Source organism: Gorilla gorilla, chromosome 16 (genome assembly GCF_029281585.2).
Source record: "Gorilla gorilla gorilla isolate KB3781 chromosome 16, NHGRI_mGorGor1-v2.1_pri, whole genome shotgun sequence".
NCBI classification, from domain to species: domain Eukaryota; kingdom Metazoa; phylum Chordata; class Mammalia; order Primates; family Hominidae; genus Gorilla; species Gorilla gorilla.
The window spans coordinates 45690406-45706287 of NC_073240.2; the positions used below are offsets into that span (position 1 = coordinate 45690406).

The 15882-nt window shown below is 41.7% G+C and overlaps 1 non-coding gene across 1 annotated transcript; it reads left to right on the forward strand.

Annotated features, from left to right (window-relative positions):
• The first annotated feature begins 15171 nt into the window (after positions 1 to 15171).
• LOC115930885 (U1 spliceosomal RNA) lies at positions 15172 to 15337 on the forward strand. The gene has a single exon (XR_004067477.2). It is a non-coding gene; the product is annotated as a U1 spliceosomal RNA (small nuclear RNA).
• The last annotated feature ends 545 nt before the right edge of the window (positions 15338 to 15882 follow it).

Sequence of the window (15882 nt, forward strand, 5' to 3'; positions counted from 1 at the left end):
AAACCTCTATGCAAATAAACTAGAAAATCTAGAATAAATGGATAAATTCCTGGACACACACACTGTCCCAAGACTCAACCAGGAAGAAGTTGAATCTCTGAATAGAACAATAACAGGTTCTGAAATTAAGACAATAATTAATAACCTATGAATCAAAAAGAGTCCAGGACCAGATGGATTCACGGCCAAATTCTATCAGAGGTAAAAAGAGTAGCTGATACCATTCCTTCTGAAACTATTCCAAACAATAAAAAAAGAGGGAATCCTCCCTAACTCATTTTATGAGGCCAGCATCATCGTGATACCAAAGCCTGGCAGAGACACAACAAAAAAAGAGAATTTCAGACCAATATCCCTGATGAACATCGATGCAAAAATCCTCAATAAAATACAGGCAAACCAAATCCAGCAGCACATCAAAAAGCTTATCCACCATGATCAAGTCAGCTTCATCCCTGGGATGCAAGGCTGGTTCAACATATGCAAATCAATAAACGTAATCCATCACATAAACAGAACCAACGACAAAAACCACATGACTATCTCAATAGACATAGAAAAGGCCTTTACAAAATTCAGCAGCCCTTCATGCTAAAAACTCTAATAAACTAGGTATTGATGGAACATATCTCAAAAAAAGAGCTATTTATGACAAACCCACAGCCAATATCATACTTAATGGGCAAAAATTGGAAGCGTTCCCTTTGAAAAGTGGTACAAGAGAAGGATGCCCTCTTTCACCACTCCTATTCAACATAGTGTTGGAAGATGGGCCAGGGCAATCAGGCAAGAGAAAGCTCCACCTCCAGGGTTCATGCCATTCAATTAGGAAAAGAGGAAGTCAAATTGTCCTTGTTTGCAGATGACATGGTTGTATATTTAGAAAACCACATTGTCTCAGCCCAAAATCTCCTTAAGCTGATAAGCAACTTCAGCAAAGTCTCAGGATACAAAATCCATGTGCAAAAATCACAAGCATTCCTATACGGCAATGACAGACAAACAGAGACAAATCATGTGTGAATTCTCATTAACAATTGCTGCAAAGAGAAAAAAATACCTAGGAATCCAACTTACAAGGGATGCGAAGGACCTCTTCAAGGAGGACCACAAACCACTGCTCAATGAAATAAAAGGGGACACAAACAAATGGAAGAACATTCCATGCTCAGGAATAGGAAGAATCAATATCGTGAAAATGGCCATACTGCCAAGGTAGTTTATAGATTCAATGCCATCCCCATCAAGCTACCAATGACTTTCTTCACAGAATTGGAAAAAACTACTTTAAAGTTCATATGGAAACAAAAAAAGAGCCTGTATTGCAAAGAAAATCCTATGCAAAAAGAACGAAGTTGGAGGCATCATGCTACCTGACTTCAAACTATACTACAAGGCTACAGTAACCAAAACAGCATGGTACTGGTACCAAAACAGATATATAGACCAATGGAACAGAACAGTGTCCTCAGAAATAACACCACACATCTACAACCATCTGATCTTTGACAAACCTGACAAAAACAAGCAATGGGGAAAGGATTCCCTATTTAATAAATGGTGCTGGGAAAACTGGCTAGCCAAATGTAGGAAGCTGAAATTGGATCCCTTCCTTACACCTTATAAAAAATTAATTCAAGATGGACTAAAGACTTAAATGTTAGATCTAAAACCATAAAAACCATAGAAGAAAACCTAGGCAATACCATTCATGATATAGGCATGGGCAAGGACTTCATGACTAAAACACCAAAAGCAATGTTAAGAAAAGCCAAAATTGACAAATGGGATCTAATTAAACTAAAGAGCTTCTGCACAGCAAAAGAAATTATCATCAGAGTGAACAGGCAACCTACAGAATGGGAGAAAATTTTTGCAATCTACCCATCTGACAAAGGGCTAATATCCAGAATCTACAAAGAACTTAAACAAATGTACAAGACAAAAACAAACAACTCTATCAAAAAGGGGGCAAAGGATATTAACAGTCACTTTTCAAAAGAAGACATTTATGTAGCCAACAGACACATGGAAAAATGCTCATCATCACTGGTCATCAGAGAAATGCAAATGAAAACCACAATGAGATACCATTTCACACCAGTTAGAATGGTGATCATTAAAAAGTCAGGAAACAACAGATGCTGGAGAGGATGTGAAGAAATAGGAATGCTTTTATACTGTTGGTGGGAGTGTAAACTAGTTCATCCATTGTGGAAGACAGTGTGGTGGTGATTCTTCAAGGATCTATAACTAGAAATACCATTTGACCCAGCCATCCCATTACTGGGTATATACCCAAAGGATTAAAAGTCATGCTACTATAAAGACACATGTAGACGTATGTTTATTGTGGCACTATTCACAATAGCAAAAACTTGGAACCAACCCTAATGTCCACCAATGATAGACTGGATTAAGAAAATGTGACACATATACACCAGGGAATACTATGCAGCTATAAAAAAGGATGAGTTCATGTCCTTTGCAGGGACATGGATGAAGCTGGAAACCATCATTCTCAGCAAAAGATCACAAGGACAGAAAACCAAACACTGCATGTTCTTACTCATGGTTGGGAATTGAACAATGAGAACACTTGGACACAGGGTGGGGAACATCACACATGGGGGCCTGTCATGGGGTGGGGAGCAGGGGGAGGGATAGCATTAGGAGAAATACCTAATGTAAATGACGAGTTGATGGTTGCAGCAAACCAACATGGCACATGTAACCTATGTAACAAACCTGCATGTTGTGCACATGTACCCTAGAACTTAAAGTATAATAATAATAAAAAATATAAATCATCCACATACTGAAGGACTAGAGTTCCTGGACTTGAGAAGGGGCCTACATCTTGGGCCAGTGCCTGACCAAACAGATGAGGGCTATCCCTAAACCCTTAAGGCAAGACTGTCCACGTAACTTGGGATGTGTGGTCTGTGGGATCCTCAAAGGCAAAGAGAAACTGGGAGTCAGAGTGCAGGAGAATGCAGAAGAAGGTATCCTTAAGGTCCAGAACAGTGAACCATTCTGCTTCCTCCGGTATTTGAGAGAGCAGGGTATAGGAGTTGGGTACAACTGGATATAGAGAAATTACTGCCTCATTGATGAGACTAAGATCTTGCACTAGTCTCCACTGATCATTTGCTTTTTGTACTCCTAGAATTGGAGTGCTGCAGGGCCTATTGCATTTTCTTACTAAGCCTTGAGCTTTTACATGTCTAACAATATACTGTAATCCTTTATGAGCTTTGGGCCTTAAGGGATATTGCCTTTGATAAGGAAAAGTGGTGGGGTCTTTTAGCCTGATTCGAACTGGCTGGGCATTTTTTGCCCTTCTGTATTGTCCTTCCAATGCCCAGACTTCAGAGTTGATTCCCTCCTCAAGTAGGAGACAACAAATGGGTAACTTGTCCCCCATATTCATATCATATCAGAAATAGCTCCAGTTTTGGCTAATACGTCCTTCCCTAATAAGGGTGTGGGACTTTCAGGCATAACAAGAAAGGCATGTGAAAAGAGCGATGTCTCTGAATTACAACTGAGGAGGTGGGAGAAATACCTGGTTACAGGCTGTCCCAGGATTCCTCAGATGGTAATGGACTTTGAGGACAGTGGTCCGGGGCAGGAGATTAACACTGAGAAGGCAGTGTCAGTGTCCAGGAGGAAATCAATTTCCTGGCCCTCAATGGTTAAACTTACCCGAGGCTCAGAGAAGGTGATGACATGAGCTGGAACTTGCCTTGGGCATCCTCAGTCCTGTTGTTGGATCATCTGGTTAGGGGTTCTGGCCCAGAGAACCTTTGTCCTCCGGGGTAGTGCGTCTTCCAGTGATTGCCTTGGCATAGTGGACATGGGCGAGAGGGCGGCTTGTTTCTCACCGGACAATCTTTTCTGAAGTGTTCTTGCAAACCACACTGATAACAAGCCCTACCAGGTTATTGGCCTTCTCCATTTTCTGTCCTCTCTGAACCACCAAGGTTTGTTCATGTGAGGGCCATGAGTAAGGCTGTGGCCTTTCTCTGATCTCGCTTTTCCTTCTCAGCCTGTTCCTCTTGGTCCCTGTTATAGAACACCAAGGTTGTCAGCTTTAATAATGCCTCCAGATTTTGTTCAGGGCCCAGGGCTCACTTTTGGAGCTTTCTCGTGATATCTGCAGCTGGTTGCATAATAAACTTATCCTTCAGGATCAATTGACCCTCAAGGGAGTCAGATGACAGGGGAGTATATTTTCTTAAGGCCTCCCATAGCCACTCAAGGAAGGTGGATGGATTTTCTTCGTTTCCCTGAGTTATGGCGGACATCATTGAATAATTCATGGGCTTTTTCCTAATTCTCTTAGTCATTCTAGAGCACAGGTTAACAGATGTTTGCGACTCCAGTTCCCATGATCTGAGTCAAGGTCCCAGTGGGGATCCATCCTGGGGATGTCTTGCTGACTGGTAGGGAGTCTGTCCCTTTCTTCAGCTGTCATTCTATCATTTACTTGACTAAGATACCAAGTATCTCCAAACTTTCAGGATGCAGCTAAACCTGCATTCTTTTCATTAAAGGCCAGGATTTGATCTAACAATAGCATGACATCTCTCCAAGTGAGGTCAAAGTTTTGCCCTAGACCCTGTAGGACATCCATATACCTATCAGGATCATCTGAAAACTTCCCAAGATCTACCTTGATCTGCTTTAAATCAGAGAGGGAGAAGCGGACATGTACCCAGGTTGGGCCAAATTCCCCTCTCCCTACAGCTTGAAAAGAACATAACCAATAGCCCGGAGGTTTTTGTGGCCCCTTGGAGATTTCTTTGCTTGTTTCCTTCTGGGTGGGGGAGATTAGAGGAGGCTCATCATTAATAGGAAGAGGAGCTGTAGGGAGGCTAGGATATGGGGGTAAGCTGAGAGGTCCTCCTGTGGAATGTAGGTTGCAAGCTTTGCATAGTTGTGGATTGTCCTTCAATGAAAAGAAAGCTTGGACATAAGGTATTTCACTCCATTTGCCTTCCATCTTACAGAAAAGGTCAAGCTGCAGGATAAAACTGTAATTTATACTTCCCTCAGGTGGCCATTTTTCCCCATCAGAGAGAGAATATTGGGACAAGGCCATAGTGCAGAAAAAAATAAGCCTCTTCTATTTCAGGGCTTGCAGGTCAAATTCACCCCAATGGCTTAGGATGCATTTCAAGTGTGAGCCTGTTTGATGCCTGAGTGTTTCCCATCTAAAAGAAAAAACTGCCCATGGTTTTGGTTTGTTTTTTTATCCCTGCCCAAAAACTTGCAATGGTCCCTGGACCCTGCTGTTCAGAATAGTTGTGCTCACTGAAGCAGCAGCAGAAACACTAGTTTTCCTCCTAGACAACAAAGAGGACTGAGGAAGGTCAGATTTAGTGGCCCTTACCAATGCATTCTTGAAAACCTGCACCCTTGCCTTTCCTCTTAGACCACAAAGAGGACCGAGAAAAATCGGATTCAGTGGCCCTTATTGACACATTCTCGAAAACCTGTTAGTGAAGAGTCCTAAGCATTTTCTTCTGTTGGTATTGGGACCTTAGCCTTGTCCTATAGAGATGATATGCCTCAAAATGGAGTGGAGGGCCATACCTTGAAGGAGGGAAGGGATCTCCAGGGTTGTAAGAGTGATGCCTTTTGTCCTCACTTCTCATCATATGAATAGGAAGGATATACCCCCTCCCAATTTTGGAGTCTATAATTTCTGAGGCTCCCCATATCTTAGCTTCGGGAATAGCCTTTGTTAGGCCTACTAGTCTGTAGAGGGATCCTAAAATTCCAGATAGCCCCCCCCGAGATAGGGCTTTGGGCAATAATTATGTCTTTCTGATTGGTGAGCCTGGGTGCCTCAAAAAGGGAAGAGAATCCCGAAATTTATACCAGAAATCATTCTTATAGGAGAAACTAGAAAAGCACCAGGGACAGGGAGTGGTTTTTAGAAGCAGGATTACCCTTGGAGAACAGAGGCAGGAGGAAGTTTGTCTGACAGGCATTAGGACCCAGGAGGCAAGGGTCAGGATAGATAGGATAGATGGACAAGTCTCACTTGGGTGATGTAACTTTGAGAGTCTGCTCATGGCTGCAAGGTCAACCAACTTTTGTCAGGACCCCAGAGTGAATGGCTTTCCTCTCTGTCGACGTTAGCTCAGCCCGGAAGTACAAGAAAAGCAGAAGCTGTTTCCAAGCAAACCAATGCTCCTAACTCCAAAGGGTTGGGGGTTTTTAGAGAGCCCTTTCCTAGAAAGCCTGACACCCGTGTCTTATTCTGGGGGCCGCACTAGTTCCTTCTAACTGGCTGACAAGTGCTCGTGCTCGGTGTTTAGCCCCCGAATTCTAAGGAAAAATAGGACAGAATAGCAAGTGAAATGGTACTCACTGCATGATGCTATCCTGGATGAGCCCCCAAAATGTGTCCAGAGTTGGTTTGCTGTGGGTTCATGGCCTCGCTGACTTCAAGAATGAAGCTGCAGACCCTTGCGGTGAGTGTTACAGCTCTTAAAGGTGACACAGACCCAAAGAGTGAGCGCTAGCAAGGTTTATTTTGAAGAGCAAAAGAACAAAGCCTCCACAGCATGGAAGGGGATCCGAGTGGCTTGCTGATGCTGGCTGGGTGTGGCCAGCTTTTATTCCCTTATTTGTCCCCTCCCATGTTCCATTTCTATCCTATCAGAATGCCCTTTTTTCAATCCTCCCTGTGATTGGCTACTTTGAGGATCCTGCTGATTGGTGCATTTTACAAAGCACTGATAGGGGCATTTTACAATCCCCTTGCTAGCTACAGAATGCTGATTGGTGTTTTTTTACAGAGCACTGATTGGTGCATTTTACAATCCTCTTGTAAGATAGAAAAGTTCTTCAAGTCCCCATTTGGCCCAGGAAGTCCAGCTGGCTCCACCTCTCACCAGCACTTTGGGAGGCCAAGGCAGGCATATCACCTAAGGTCAGGATTTTGAGACCAGCCGTGCCAACGTGGCAAAGCCCTGTCTCTACTAAAAACACAAAAATTAGCTGGGCATGGTGGTGGGCACCTGTAACCCCAGCTACTTGGGAGGCTGAGGCATGAGAACCTCTTGAACCCAGAAGGCAGAGGTTGCAGTAAGCCGATATCATGCCACTGCACTCCAGCCTGGGTAACAGAGTGAGACTCTGTCTCAAAAAAACAGAAAACAAAAAAACTAAGTTCCCCACAAAGTTATTTCAGACTTTGCCCAGGAATGAACAAGGACAGCTTGGAGGCTAGAAGCAAGATGGACTTGGTTAGGTTAGATCTCTTTTACTGCCTCAGTTATACCTTTGCAATGGCGTTTTCAATCCCTTCCTTTGGGTTTTATAACACCTTAATCTTAAGGTGTTGGCTAATGAAGATGGAGAAAGGGCAAAGACCACTCTAACTTCTTCCTGCTGACCAGGGGCATAGTTGGGGTAGGTGTTGACCCCAAGGTGAGAGGACTGGAACCACTTTGCTACTGTCTGAGCATACTCATGCAGGATGGCTGAAAAATGTGTTAGTATTATCATCTATAATTTTAGTATTGCATTTAAGGGAACAGCACACTACAAAGTAAATAATGAGTTCTAGCATAAGGAATGCAATTCCTACTTTTAAAAGTAAAGATTTGAAAACATTAATTTGGAGACTTGTAGTCCACGAATAATTTAGGATTTAGTCCAAACTGCAGAAAAAACTCAAGAACAACTAACAATGATTGTTTTTTATTTTTGGAGCATAATTTTTCTGTCTCCAGTCCCCATTTTTTAATTAAAAATAAATCACAGTAGGTCAACTTTACTTGCAAAATAAGTTTTAGTCTTATTATGCTCTGCCTGATTACTTGCATAAGTGCAGCAACAATAATTATTGTTCACACAGGCTTTTTAAATTGGCTTTGATGGAACTCTGTTCCATAAGGAATCTCAAACAAGACTTTTTAAAAGCCAGGCCAAGCCCATGGGTTTGTACCCTCAAATAACCATGAGTTGGGTAAATTCCGCTCCTCTTGAGGTCCCAAGATAACTTGGGCCTCCTGGGCCTGTTAGAAAGTGACATTCTTTACTTACCACAGATCAGGAACCCTGTATAGGGACTGTGTAGACAAGGCATGAGGCCAGTTTTCCCAAGGGGCTTTGTTTTCTCTGTTTTGTTTTGTTTTTGAGACAGGATCTTGCTCTGTCACCCAGACTGGAGTGCAGTGATGCAATCTCTGCTCACTGCAACTCCATCCCCCAGGCTCAAGCAATCCTCCCACCTCAGCCTCCCAAGTAGCTGGAACTACAGGCATGTGCCACCACACCCAGATAATTTTTGTATTTTAAGTAGAGACAGAGTTTCACCAAGTTGCCCAGGTTGATCTTGAGCTCCTGAGCTCAAGCTATCTGCCTGCCCTGGTCTCCTAAAGTGCTGGGATTGCAGGCATGAGCCACCATGCCTGGCCTCAAGAGGCTTTTATTCCTTAAAGGCAAGCATACGATTCCAGTCAAAGCCTTGGTAAAATAACCAGTTTCTTCAATTTTGTCCTGTTGCAAATGAAAACATTCTTATTGCACTTATGGAAGTAACTATATTGCCGTAAGAATACTCACAAATAGTTACTAAACCCTGGCAAAATCAGGAAGAGAGAAACAAATATGCTCCAAATTTTGTTTACAGATGTGTACTTTACTCAATATTAAAAGCTGTAAATAGCTCAAAAGAAAGGTTTTCTTGGCTCTGAAAAACAAAAAACGATCAGCAATGTTTTAAACAAAAAGTCAAAAAAAGTTGCTTCAGTCTTCTATTAGTTCAGCCCATGCAGTTAACTTCCATTCTGCTTAGTATTCATGAACATTTCAGCTCTCAATGAGAGTCCTGAAAGTTTTTCCTCTATTCTAACGTCACAATCTCCAAAGTTTTCAGAAACCTGCATTTAAGAGCACCTGTTAGAGTGTTATAGCTGATTATAAAACCATTTAAAGAGGATCAAAAGACAATAACTGTCTGTGGATGACAAAAAGTTTTAGGCCAGCCACAGTTAAAGACACAATTGACAAGGAAATTTGTTACTTCTGGGGCACACAATAATTTAACATAGCAATTATAATTATTAATGATAACATATACAAAGTCATATCAGAATTACAGGAGTTTCACATAATTTTGGAACATACATCAATAACACAAAAATCTTTTTCAAAAGAGAAAACCAAATTTCATGTTTGCATTAATGCCTCTTTAATGCTAAAGCTAGTTTTTAAATAAAATGTTATAAATTATCCAGTTTTAATTAGTTTGACCATAAGGTAAGGTTTTTATAAACTTTTTTAGAACACTTTACAATTTTCCATTAAACAGCAGATTAATTTTCTAAGAAAACCCTGTTGTTTAGACACAGGGGCCCAGATTCTGGCCCTGCATTAGTGTGCTTTTATGTTCAACACACAGAAAAAAATTAAATAATCCCCTTCAAATCTTAGTCAACTTGCTTATACCCACAGAACTTTCTGTACAAGACCAACCCTTCACAAACACTTTTCAACTTGCTTAAACCTTCAGTTTTGTCCTGTTACTCTTTTAGGTTAAGACAATCTTTAAAGCCCTCTGAACTAGACAAAATTACATTCCCTTTGACAAAAGCCATATTCCCATACCTTATTTAATCCTTTAGCTAAAGCACATTCTACTTTCCTTACACATCTTGCATGTAAAACTATTTCTCCAGTAGTCTCAATCACATGTTACAATGTTAACACTTAGCAACTTTTGTTTTTGATGAAAACCCTGATAAATAAGTGGTTTTAATTATGTACTAAGTGTGGAGCCTAGGACATCAGACAGAAATGCAGATAAGGTCTGACTCCAGCATAGCTAGGGGGCATGGCTAATTCCACATGTCCCCAGACCTTAGCTAGAATTTCTAATGGCTCCAAAGTAGGTAAGTCTAACAATTTTCAAAAGTCAAAGAAACAGTTTATGACTTTAAAGCATTTAGCAAACCTAACATCTGACCTTATTTAGACCAAACATCTAAATTGTGAAGACATTTTTTATTTACCAATGATCTTTAAAACTGTTTTTATTTCTGAAAGATCACTGAAATTATGTGAACAAAAAGGCATTAAAAAGTTTCTATTTTTCTGACAAAATACTTGATTTAAGTGCTTATTTTTCTAAGCCAATTAGAGCTCTTTTATACAAACATCATGCATACAACACCTATACATAGACAGACAGACAGAAGGTCTGGTAGTTGTAAGATTTTTCATTTGCCAGTTTCTTAATTGGATTACTGGCTTCAAGGTGACACCCTCGGAGGAACAACACCAGGAAAGCATGGCATTTCTAGGGCCTAATAAGAAGGCATAGCTGGAAGGCAAAAACATATCCCCAAAATTAAGGGCGCCATTTGTATACTGCATCCTTGATCCCTTCAAAAGAGGGAAATACTATGGGAGAAGATAGTGCAATACTTCTACCATGCATGTCATTGCAAAGCAACCCAAAGCCAATTAGCCCATTTTGAAATCAGCCCATCCTCCATGGGAGTCTCCTCTCAGTTGGGGGTGGGGATATTTCCATACCTTCCAGGTGGCCAAGAGCATGCTTCTCTAATCCAAAAATCCAAGAGCCAAGTATCCCTCTTAACTGCTATTAGTTATCCCTTAAAGTATATTTCCTACCTGGTTATTACACACCAAGACTAAAAGCTCTCCCATAATGCAAAGTAATTTTTGATACCTGCCAAAGTAAAAAATGTCAGGTAATGTAATATAAAACAGAACACAGCCTTAGATTTTGAGAGGGATCTATTCTCTTTCAATTCCTAGGGTTCCATGAGAAAAACAGAGCTTTTTCCCAGAATGGGGTCTGTGGCACCTCCTCTGTTTTTCCCTAAGAGTCCCAGGCTGTTAGAATTTATCTTAGGTTCTTTCATGTGGGCATCAAGAGTGTTGAGAAGACAAAAGTGGAGAAAAACAATTCAGTCAACTGAGAAGAAAAAACCTTTTTTTTTCTTTAGAAAAATAAGATCCAAGAAGAGAAAAAAAAAGTAAAGGTATTTTAAATACATGTACAGTTTGGATATCTGCTTTTAATCAAGCTGATTTTAACCATACAGCTCTTTAAAGAATTATTTTTTAAATATCTAATTACTAGACTCTAGCCAGCACAATGTTCCTTGCTTTTGAACTTCACCACAGGTAACTCCCCATGTGAAATTAATGTTTTAAATAAGGTTATAATGGATACACATGGTGATTCAAAGAGATAGTAATGTTTCTTTTTTTTTTTTTTTAATAGGATTTAGAATCTTCCCAAGGTAGCTCAAAGGAAAACTCAAGAGGAGAAATCAAAAGTGGTCCACGGGGGAAAAAGAATCAATAAGGGTCAAAAAGTTACACAAATAAACCAGAAAAGACTCATTCCCTAAGCCAAGAATTGAACCTGGGCTGCCACTGTCAAAAGACAAGGCCTTAGCTACTGAGTTACAGCATTGAGCAATTTCTATTGCTCTTCCTAGAAGAAGCCTATAGCAGCCAATTTTGAGCTTGCAAAGGCTTTTAACTGCTCAAGATAACTTTTAGGGTTAACTATGACATGAATCCCCAAATTCCTGTCCTCTGGGTGGCAGAGACCAAGAGAAAGTATCCCCACATGGTCACAAGATTGGGCTCTTAAGGACACAAAACAAACAGATAAATTTCATCTGGTATTGGTTTCAGGGACACATAGCAAAGTTTGTAACTGAGCAGCCTGCCAGGCTGGCTTGAAAAGTGGGCTTACAGGAGTCTTAAACCCACATTCTATTCTGTGATTCCCTTCTCTCCATTACAGAAGAACACAGAAAGACAAATTCTTAGCACAAAGTACACCAGATTTGCTACCACCTAAGACTAGTCTCACAAATCCTTTCTTCTACTAATCAAACCCTTGCAGAGGAGACAAACAGTGATGTTTATCATTTATACAAATACACACACGCACATACACAGAGAGAGAGAGAAAGAGAGAGGAGAGAGAGAGAGAGAGAGACAGAGACCAGAAACTTGGCTGGTAAGAAATTCTCACCCTTTTTGCCAGCATACCAGATTTCTGTGTTCCCTTTCTCTGAAGCTTCCAGAAGAATAGAGCAGCTTTTGATGACTCTGCTTACTGTGCCATAGCTGTGGGGGCCAAGCCCTGTTACAAAAGAAAATCATCCATTTCTGTTTTATGGAACCGTAGGCAAAAGCTTCTCACTTTTGCAAGATGCTGCCTGACGGGTTGCATGGGGAACTGAATTAATATTTTCCATCCCAGCCGAAGCAAAATACACATAACAAAACAGACAGCAGTCACCTCGTTCAGCACCCAATATTGACCTGGCAAGGCTCAAATTTTCTCATGTTGGTTCCTATAGTCTTTGATCCACTCCAAGTGGAGACGGATGATCTCCAACTGGTAATTAAATGGGTGGTCTCTGGACAAGATGAAGAGTGGACAGTCACCTCATGTCAGGCCTGTTGAGCTTTCTTCAGGGCTCACCAGATGTAACCTGACTTACGGAGGGTTCTCTGAGTTAGGCCTGCTGGACTTCCATCAGCAATTCCCTCAGAGATCCCCTCAACATATACAAACACACACACAACAAAGACAAGACAGACAGAAGGCTTTTGAGACACAGATTCCAGACCCAGTCACAAACCAAGAGTATTCCTCCAAACAAGTCCCCTATTCTCCATCCAATTAGACACCCCACCAGCAGACATCTCGTGATGGGGCTAAAAACAGACACACCATGATGGGGCTACAGACAGACACCCTGCAAGGCAACCAAGAGACAGCAGCACGTCCAGAGAGGCTGACAAATAGGAGAAGGAAGGGGCTGTTGGCAGCACCTAGAATACTCAGCAAATCAGACACCCCATAATGGGGCTACAGCTACAGACACTACATGATGGGCTACAGACAGATACCCAGTGATAGGGCTAGAGTCCCAGAAACCCAGTGGTAGATCTGGAGACAGACACCCCACCATGGGGCTATAGACAAACATTCTACCATGGAGCTACAGTTATGGGATATCTCCCAGGACTATTTCTGTACTGCAATTAAATCCATGCCCATTGGATCAGCAGCACCCCACCAGTAGAGCCTAGAGTCCAAGAGAACTAGGTGGCCACTTGGGTGGCCTCTGGATCTGTTGCTGGAGGGAGTCTACCAAACCATGGGCAGGCAGCCACAAGGGCAAGCCCCAGCAAGCCCCAAATTTGTAACTGCCCAATGGGTTCACCTTGCCTGCTGCCTAGACAAAGTTAATTTATCCAGACAGGGGAACTGCAATAAAGAAAGTAACTCATGCAGAGCCAGCTTTGTGGGAGACTGGAGTTTTATTATTACTCAAATCAGTCTCCCCAAGCATTCAAACATACAGAGATCGGCATTTTTAACGATAATTTGGAGGGTGGGGGAAAACCAGTGAGTCAGGAGTGCTGATTAGTTGGGTCGGAGGTGAGATCATAAGGGGTCAAAGCTGTCTTCTTGGGCTGAGTCAGTTCCTGGGTAGGGGCCCCAAAATCAGACGAGCCAGTTTATCAATCTGGGTGGTGCCAGCTGATCCATCAAGTGCAGGGTCTGCAAAATATCTAAAGCACTAACATTTCATTTTATAATAGTGACATTATCCCCAGGAGCAATTTGGGGAGGGTCAGAATCCTGTAGTCTCCAGCTGCGTGACTCCTAAACCATAATTTCTACTTTTGTGGCTAATTCATTAGTCCTACAAAGGCAGTCTTGTCCCCAGGCAAGAAGGAGGTTTGTTTTGAAGAAGGGCTGTTATCTCTGTTTTAAACTATAAATTAAAAACTAAGATCCCCCCAAAGTTGGTTCAGACCATGCCCAGGAATGAAGAAGGACAGCTTGGAGGTTAGAAGCAAGATTTTAGGTCAGATCTCTTTCACTGTCTCAGTTATGATTTTGCAGTGGTGGTTTCACAGACACACTGCTAATCCTCTTACCTAATCCATTAGACTTTGCCCCAGCCCTTGAAGTTGTCTCTCCCTGGCCCGCCCAACACGCAGGGCACAGCCTGTACTTTCACCAGTAATCACCCCTTCCCCAAATGCACTGGAATCCCACTGATGACAAAGCCTCATTTCTTAACCAGGATGTGGTAAAGTGTTCTATACAGTATAAAAGCCCCCAAAAAATTTGGTGATGAAGACGGATCAATCTCTGGAGCCCCAGTAATGACAAAAAAGGAAGTGTGTATGTGTGCGCATGCATGCATGTGTAGGTGCAGGGTGAGGGAGCATTACAAGATGTACAAGGCAGTGGAATGGATTTTTGCAGTGGAATGACTTATAGAATCAGTCAGGTCCTTTGCTTTTAGATACCTCCCACAGCTCTTAGCTGTGCATGACTGGTTCCTTCAGTAGCTCCTGCTCTTAGCAGCTAAGAAGGTCTTGCTTGGAGAGATGAGGTACTTGCCTTCATTTACCCACTGAATTTAAAACCCAGCTTAACCCCCCTTGCTTTGTGGGGTTTCCTCACAGTCTTCTAACCATGTCCTTCCAATGGGTGAAGCAGAAGGAGAAGACCCCAGGAATGGCTTAAGAGCTGAGGGCCACTTTAAGGAGACACTCCTTGGACTTTAAATTATGGAAACGAAACACACAGAACCAAAGCAAAAGCCACTGGAATAATGACATAATGGCCACAATGGAGTTGTATTTGTTTTCTCCTGAGCAATAACACTTTAAAGCTGTCTTGAAGGTTGTTGCCTGGTAGCAGAGATTTGGAGGAGGGGAAGGCAAATTTAGAAATATATTCTATGACTAGGGCTCTTTATAGAGAAAGTAAAAGGAAGAATTGATAAGGATTCTGTTTTTTCAGAGCAGAAGAACTTGATAAGGAGTCTTAAGAAGCTGACATTTTAAAAACAAAAAATAAAGTTGTTATTATAGTATTGTGACATTCTTCATAATTTCCTAATGAAGACCAGCATTCATAGTGCTGAGGAAGAGACTTTTCCAGGCATTTTACTGAATAAGCTGTAAAATGCTGCCTTTGACTTTGCTGGTGGCCTGCTTGGCATAGCTTCTCTGGGCCTCTGCTTAACTTTCCCAGACAGCACAGCACTTCGAAACACTCTCCCCACTGAATACAACTAACAAGTTCTTGATAAATCTCTGCTATCAAAACTTCTTTGGATTCTTACCTGGCAGGGGAGATGCCATGATCATGAAGGTGGTTTTCCCAGGGTGAGGCTCATCCATTGCACTCCATAGGTGTGCTTACCCCTGTGATTTCCCCAAATGCGGGAAACTCAACTGCATAATTTGTGGTAGTGAGGAACTGCATTCGTGCTTTCCCCTGGGGGAAAAAAAAAGGAAAAGAAAAAAACTTATTTGGAGTTTAAAATATAATTAACTAAAAATTAATCCTGTGGGGTCACGTATCTAAGGGAGACTTTAACCCATCACAGATACTGGATCTGGATAACCTGCAATAACCTAGTGTCTGTGATGGGTTAGTCTCCCCTTAACTTATCACAGATACTGGGTTATTGCAGGTCTGGATTACATAGTGTACTAACAAGAAAAATCAGTGTGCCATAGGTCCTTGGTGTTCCAAAAGTCAGAACAGTTATAAAATCCTGACTATGGCTTCCTCCACTGCTTCATCAGCTATTCAGTTACTCACATCTAGCTATTCACAACAAAAGAAAGAAGCAACAAAAAACCAAAAACCGTAAAGTTTCTTGAAGAACTTGGAAATAAGGTTAACAACGAACATTAAACTAGTAAAATCCATATGCAATAAAAGAGATTAATAGAGGCCACCCTGAGGAACCATTAACATACTTTCCATTAACAAACCTGAAGAAAGCACTAAGAAGAGTTACGAAAAGAGAGTCAGAG